The sequence below is a fragment of the Haliotis rubra genome, unplaced genomic scaffold, assembly GCF_003918875.1.
Source record: "Haliotis rubra isolate DU_JTF1 unplaced genomic scaffold, ASM391887v1 Scf674, whole genome shotgun sequence".
NCBI lineage: Eukaryota > Metazoa > Mollusca > Gastropoda > Lepetellida > Haliotidae > Haliotis > Haliotis rubra.
In genome coordinates, this window is record NW_025767384.1 from 471,207 (window position 1) to 479,855 (window position 8,649).

Below are 8,649 nucleotides of genomic sequence, written 5' to 3' on the forward strand. Positions count from 1 at the left end.
AGTAATATTACAGATACATCACAGAGACATGGAGCCAGTAATATTACCGATATGTGGGATTATGGAATCTCAGATCTTGGGCAGATAAAAGGCCCTTCCGTACGCTGTATTAATTAACGATCGTACATTGCTCCAGTGTGCACGCTGTCTGGTCGATGTGAAGAGTCAATACCAAAGTGACAGGGGTCTTCACGCAATAACTCCTGAATGACTGAGATTAATTATTTCTCAACGACATGCATTTAGTCACGATATATCTCGACAGTCTGCTCTCGATAGAATAAACGATATGCTATACACAATCGATTCTGCCATTGCTTGGCTGCACGTTCCAGCATCCAACTTGTCTGTTTATGGCCCAACCAGAATATCTTTAGATGCTTTTATTGGCGGATTTAGAAGATGCTATTTGATGAACATAAAGATTTTATGGATTACATCTTCTTTTTATTCTTTGATACAACGTTACTTGAAGCTTCTCTGATGACGTTACTGTTCATTGGTTTTACCCTGATGATGGGACCGGAACAGGCCCCGAAAAGAAGTTGTATCAAGAATAAAAGATGTCAATCGAGAAAATGATGAACTAATATTCAACAGAATATTTTTGGTGCAGTTATTGAATATTTGGCTTGAGATCACTTGTTGATTGCAAGAAAGGTTTATTTTGAGTTCCATAAACATAATGAAATTAATATATTTTCATAAAATTAGAATTATATGAAAAAGATTTATTGCAATTGGAAAGGCGTTTCAGTGAAATGGGAGTTGCAGACATTTAGATTTGCCTTCCTCAGTATTATAACGTTACAGTAAGGGCTGGGGGCGGTGGGAGTAGCCTGGTGGTTAAAGCACTCCGCTCGTCGTCGCCGAAGACCGGAGTTCGATCCCCCACATGGGTACAATGTGTGCAGCCCATTTCTGGTGTCCCCGCCGTGATATTTAACGGAATATTGCTAAAAGCGGCGTAAAATATACTCCTCACTACGGGAAGGGCTGGAGAAGGGTTTATGGGGTGGGTTTTGCTTGCTTACCTTCTATAGCGACGCGGTTATGAGTACAGGGAATAGTGGTTTGTTTGTTTCTTATCGCCAGACTGACGAAATCATTTCAAGTTCATGACGACGGTCTGCACTATAATCGATTTTCGACCTGACAATTCAGTGATTGATGCTGTGAACAAGTACCCGCTGGTCGTTACGTTATCAATCCACCGCCGTCAATGAATCACCCGTAAAATTTAGATTTGCCTTTTGAGACTTGCATGTGGCTGAGAAGCAAGTCTAATGTTGATCTCCATAGTTCCTATGGGATGAAACAGGTAGCCATTTAGACTGGCTTATGACCTTTGCTAGAGTTCTCCTGAATGCCGTCTTCCGACGTGGAATACTGTCTGCTGAGTACCATGCATGTGATAATCAATCTCAGAGTCCAAAGGCGCAACGCTCGTCTTTATTTAGTCAGACACGTTTTGCAAAGACATCCTGATTTGATTTAATGATGACCGTTTATCAAAATATGTCATTACTGATTGGCTTCACAGATATTCTTTCGAAGCAGGAAAAGTCATTATCCTAAGTCCAATGAAATCCAGTTAGAATGGTATCTCGCCTGCTTCATCTGCACCCTGAAGGCGATCGATATATCGCCTGAGGACGCCGATCCACAGTTGAAAGGAACTGTTCTACGCTCGATTCAAGTAGACGCTACTTCTATAAATCTCGATTTGAGCTTGGCATGGCGCAGCTCCGATGGCATGCATGCTCACTGAAAGGCCAGATGGCGTGAATAATTCACCCATTGACGGTCGCTGGGGGGCGCCACAAGCGTTCGTTTGGTAGCTGTATGTCATCTTTGAGAGCACGCGCGACCAGACTTGCTTCGGTTCTCTACATGACTGTTGTTACTTATATGGAAGCTGACCCGCGTCGCATGTGGACTTCCGTTGTTTTTCGCTTATATTCATATTCCCGATGTTCATTCATCAACTTGTCCTGAAGGCATTTGTGTTTATTTAAGTGCATAGAATCTTCCAGAGCTGTTCCCGATAGCTAGAAGTGTTTTTATGGCGTTTACTTTATTGTATGGACTGATTCGTCTTAACATGTATCTGTAGACGATCAAAGTCCTGAAGCTATACTACCAATCAAAATTTTGGAGCTCACTTAAGCCCAGTCACTATATGTCATGTATAAACATATGGATTTACATCGAAGATCAATTTCTCCACTAACTTGGGAACCAACTGCGAGTACCTGCAGATATAGATTGCACGTGGATCATGCATCAAATTGCTGAAAGTCGTATTGCAAAGTATCGTGCGTAATAATGAACAGCTGCGTTTTTGGTGAAAACTTTTGTTAAGAATTCGCCAATTTTCACTGGAGTGTCATGATTTATTGAACTCGCGGCAATAATCTTTTCAACGTTACGAATTTGTTTCACAATGCACATCAGTTCATGTGTAAAGCAAGTACCTATAAACAGTATATGGATATTTTGCAAAGTAAAGTTTAGAACCAGTGCCTGAAGTAAGTGGCTACATTTACACTAGTGAGTCTAAACTTTGATTTTGATGGGTGAGTATACAGAATTCGTGACTCAGGTTGCATAGAATCTGATAGTATACACCTTCAATGGAATAATTTCCAGTATTTTTCCACTCGTACCATTAAAGTGCAGTGCAAAGTAATGCTCTACGTAGGACCAACTTACGTCCAACTCCGTTACACTTCACGTCAACGAAACCGTTAAATATTACCTATGTCTACTAAACTCAAAATACACCATACACCTGAAAAATGGGTTGACATTTTCAAAACGTTACTAGGCCCAAATATTCGTCGCAACGAGCGGCTTGAAGATGAGCGTATCCATGAAACCTGCATGGAATATATTACTGCATCGATTAACATTCCTTTCTCGTTTAAATCTTTATTGCTGCCATGAATCTGTTAATGGCTATATTCGTTTCCTTAGCATGAGTAATTTATATTGCGTCTCCATGACCCATGTATTCCTCATTAGAACGTGTTCTTCTGTATGAAACTTAGTCATGATTGGAAATGAAATATTGCCGTTTGACTTTAAATCTTTAACACACTCACTCACTCACTCCTCTTCTTATGAAACGTGTGAACTGTATTTCCTTGAAGACTTGTTGGTTATCAATCAAAATAATGAGATAGCGACCGAAGGACGTGGGTCGTTAATGTCTACAGTAAACTACGTTTTGCCAACGAACTGACATTATTATAACGAATTGATTCTTTCCGCTCACCACTTTATGTATATTTTTATTCGAAATGCATTATAACGAACAACGCTTGTGACGAAATAAAATTTGCGTTCCCCTTTCGTTTTCCGTTGTTTACGCAAGTAAAGACCCTAACCGCTCATTTCACAAAATTAAAGAATAAGTCGTCACTTTCAAAACATGTCATTGTTATGTCCAGGCAATAGTGAAGAAAGAGATAAAATAGACAGATGTTGTCTTCCGAAATTGTTTTAAAAAATACCCCAAACCCCAGACCATCATTGATTGTGAAATAAACCGTCTTGATGGACTATTTTTGTTAATTACTATAGTCGCCACACTCCTGCCATTCGATCCAGAGACTGGAGATGTATACTTAGGATCTAGAGACATTGTAAGGTTAATGTATTGTGGAGTATTGTGTGTGTGTGAAACAAAACTAGTTTTGTATCATACTTGCTGGAGGTGATCAATCGGATGAGTGGATGCTAGAAATTCAGTTCCACCACATAGATCCCATTGTGGCATGTTTGAGGTTCGCTGCAGCAACTCAGAATTCGCAAGACTTAACACGTAGTCCCAGGCCATATACTAATTAAGAAAGCAGCATACATATAACCTTCTTTGATGGGCAGTTTAGTAGTACATAAAGCCATCTAAATTGAAAGACTGAGTGAGGTTAGGAGACTTGCTTCATTTAGTGATTTAGCATTGGGGAGGGCTAGGCTGTAAGAAATAATGTGGTTCAGGGACTTGAGACAGACTACAGATTTCACTGCCTCTTTATTTCTAATGTTTTTTGTCGAGTGTGTACAACCCCCGACTTCGCTAAATCCAGTTCGTAAATGATAGCTTCTTTAATGTAAAAGATACGTTTGTTTAAAAGCCTACACACAGAACAACCTCCACTGAAACCACGCATAATCCAAGGGGGAGCCACTTGTAAGAACGATCTTTGATTAGAACAGACCAAACGTCTTTTATACAGATAACATACAACAGGAACACGTCTTTGTGTCGTCGAGATATGAAGAAGCTTGTTTCACTTTGCTCTGTTTTTCTGTCAACAATACGTATAGTAGATGTGATCGAGTGAGTGGGGAGGGTGGAATGGGCGTGCTTTAGAGGTATCAGTTGCTCCTACTTGTAGGCTGGAAGACAGAAAGGGTTATCAGTGTTACTGGGATTCATCTCGTGGAGGAAGGAAGAACGTATATCACAGTCCCTCAAACCAACAGTTTACATCCGGAATCCGGAATAACAAGCTCCAACGCTTTGTCCTAGCTGAACTGGAAAGATCCAACTTGATAAGGCGGCGTCTGTCAGCAACATCTGATATGACATCTGTAATATGCGGCTCTGACTTATTCAAGTGCGTGTAGTCGATTAAACATATCGAGAACAAGAGTTGCATTGGTGTAGGATGTCACTGTCTGTATTCAGACAGGGTGTAATAACAATCTGTGCGTTGATCATGTCCTGAGTAGAGAGAGAGAGGATGGTCAGAGAGTAAGAGTACGAGCAAAGAGCAAGAGAGAGCAAGGCGATGGAGAGAGAGAGAGAGGCATGGAGAGAGGGAGGGGAGGGAGGGAGGGAGAGTGGAAGAGAGGGGTGGAGGGTGAGAGAGGGGATATAGGGAGAGCTGTACCTCACTTCTGTGTGTATTTTTTTTCCATAATATATTCCGATGTTATAGCCTCTCGGAGTTAAAGCGCCCCATGATTGCTGTGGCCACTTCTCTGGCGTGTGGTTACAATGCACACTGGTCACCCAAGTGGTACAGCCTCTTAAATCAGATACACGTCAGAGACCTGTACAGCACCGCTTGAAACATGTAATGCTCGCGTGTGGGATGAATCTCGCTCAAATCTCAGCTTGGGGTTAATTAGTGGACAGGTTGCCATCTCACCCTTATCAAACTTCATCAAACATCTCGATTTAGCAGCAACAGCTGTGTACAGCACAACCCAGCTCACAGTTAAAGACTCTATCCCTGAACTGTACGGATACTCTGGTTACCAGCGATATAACTATGTAGGTGCTCTACACTGGGTACCAGAGAGATATGAGGAAGATGCTCATCACTGGGCACCGGAAAATAACAGGAATATCCCACTTTAGATCTAGACTAGGGTGCAATCCGTACCTCTTTAGGGACATGAGGCACCTGTTTTACACAACAGATGAATAGTCGATTGTTTGTGCAAGATATATCTGTTCTGTCTTAAATAGCCCAGGGAGAGCATGAGGTTTGGGAGCACCTGTTTTTCACCGATCTTCCAGTTCGACGACCTGTGCTATAGAATGCTGTACTTTTCGTGCGAGGTCCAATTAGAGGGTGAGAGGGGGTAACTGGTCGACAACAGTTTGCAAAACGTGCTGACAATCATATATTATAACGGAACTGATTTGCATTTACCAAACCCATTTGCAGCGGCTTTTGCGTGAGGAACAGTTTAGGCCATTCGTCTGCTTGCTAAAGCCTGCAGGACCAGTCGGACCAGGGTCAATTTAAGGAAATAAAACCTGCTTGCACCCAAGGTGCAACCTAAAGGCAATCACCTTGTTGCACCAAGCAAAACAGGCTGTACCTCCATGGCACTATGTCTGTGCTATAATAGTAGGTTTTGGTAAATGCAGTTTTAGAATTGTGTTGCTTGTAAAAATATGTAATTATCTTTACTTCCTGGATTTACCATGAGCAGTAACTCCTTCGGTCACTGTTTCTACAATAATCAGAGTCACCAAACCAGAAACATGAGTCTCATTAACCAATTCAGACAATGACCTGCTTTTCAGCCGATCCGGATTTACTCATGTAGAAAGTGAAAAGAGACACCACAAAAACAATGGTTACACTGAATTCCAATTCTTTGCTTTTATGAGAAAATGGTATTTAAAGTTAGTTTCAATTTTAAACTAAATAACATCGTATTTCTATATTTCATTGCGAGGTGTAGGCAGCATGACCTCTAACTTAGGCGTCACAAACTGCCCTGATGTTTGATGAAGGGTCGTAAAATGATTCACAATTCATCTGGCTCACTGGTTACACACTGGTTATGTGTTCTTTTGCAGCTTATGCAGTGTAGATGTGTGACATTACAGTGTGATTGATGTAATATCAAGTCCGTACCTGACCGCCAAAACTTTTCTAGGGCAGACCCTTGTTTGAGATTTCCGATTTCCAGATTTCCGTCTGTCAGAATCACGCTGTACGACAAGAGCGCACGCTACAATACGACGTGTTTGTAAGGATTAGAAGGAGCATAGTGTTTGCAATAATATACAAAGTGTTTAGATGCATCAAATAATACTGATTAATATTTAGGTATCAGCTGAATGAATTGGTCTCATAATTCTGGACTGAAAGTTTGTACTTATGTTGCGGAATAGGACCCGAAACCCAATCAACAGGAAACAAGACTGTTGTGTAAAGTCAGTTCCTCATCATTCTGTTTTTCCAGCTGAAGTGTGTTCTTTGAGACACAAAATCTTAACTTTATGCACTGGGTGCAAGAATAATATACATAGAGAAATTTGCAAGTTCCTGAATTGCTTAGAAATCCGAGCCCTGCAGCCTATGTCATGGATCTGAATTTGTCCCGGTTGTTTCTGACTTTTTCATCTACACGACGTCCGCACTCGTGTTTCAGCTAAGTCAAGCTGACCCTCCGAGATATAATCTAAAATAAATAAAACGCTTGCTTAACAAAGGAATAATTGAACGATCCCCACTCGTGACGGAATTCGAGAATTTGAGACAAGTATCGCAGAACATATGAACGGCAGTCCACTCTTGATTTGTAAACACTGGCACAAACTGATCTTTATCTAAGAGCGTAATACATCACCTGTGACAAAATGTGAATATAATAACGCAAAATATGATGGAATATCGAACTATTTCCTCCCACGTGGTTTATTGGTAATGCTGTCACGTACGCAACCAACCAGCTGATCAATACCACATGGCTGTAGAGAACAGGACACGGATCTGGGTGTGACACATCGCAGTTGGACTGAAATTGTTAGGATTATTGATATTCTTTGTGAGATCTTTTTCGACAAACCCAAAGAACTTAAAACATGTGGAACGTTGGAATCAACATTCAAAATGGCTGACATACAGTGTTAACGCTTATTGTAGCACCATGGTAATCTAAAGGGACAGATATTGTTAGCAGTGTGGGCGAAGTGTTGGTCTTGAACCAGGATGTCAAGTTCCGAATCTCAAGAGAGATACAACTGACTCTCCCGTATCGTTTATTAGCTGATGTAGGTGACAGAAAATAGTTGACGTTATAAAGCAGAGTTGTACGGAAGCGTAGGAAGTTGTATATGCAGCAAAACGTGAAATACGGTTTTCAATACTATAATGAAATTTTTCATGGATAACAACTTCTTTATTTCGGGGTGCGGCGTTTCCATACAGTTCTTGTACCGTTGTCAAGCAGGTATGAGTTATCCGTCGTCTACAAGATTCTGTATGGAAACGTCGCACTCACGAAATTAAGAAGTTGTTATCCATAAAGAGTTTGTTCATTGTTGTATGTCTCAATTTACCTAAAATGACACTGTTGCCACATGAACAGTCACATAGCCACTAAACAGCGGATGGAGCTGTTACGACTATGGCATATGCAGGTGCGCTGACAGCTTCGTCTCGTTGTATGAGCAGAGATACAGCAAAATATGACCTCAAACGGGCTCAGCTTACCATCGTAAAAGTAACTTGAAGATAGGGAAGAGAAACTCAGGATTGATAACGGCTGTACTGTATATGAAGTATTTTCAACCTTTGATAACTTAGGGCAGAATACTAGTCCCCAAACTGTGCACATTCACGTAAAGACACATGTGCTAAACGCCGAACCACCTAAATTTCTTCCCGTGTATTTTGTAAGGTCGTCCAGTTCGCCCAGTCGCCTAAGCTTGAGACTTCGTTATAGTTGCGTCCCTTAGGTGCATGAAAGTAACCTACGGTCATTGGTTGAACCTGATTTTGTATCTATATTTATTCCCCACACATGTACGTTGGTTTTCCATGGACGATTATCATTTAGGCCATGAGACTTCCTTCCACAACATGTCCCGTGATATGACTAAAATAGTGTTAAATACGGCATTACAACCAACTCACTCACTCTCGTTGCTCCAGAGTTGGTCTACACCAAGCTCGATAATGTCATCGCGTTGACTAACTCACCTAGACTTCATGGTCTACACCAAAGCTCCATTGTTATAATGCTATCCATCTTCTGAATGACGTTGACAATGTCATTGATGGCTGACTTCACCGAAGCCCTTTCTTTGCTACTGTCGTCCTATAACTATGCGTAATATAGCTTACTGTTGCTATATCCTTCTGACTGCTGAATGACGTCATAGAG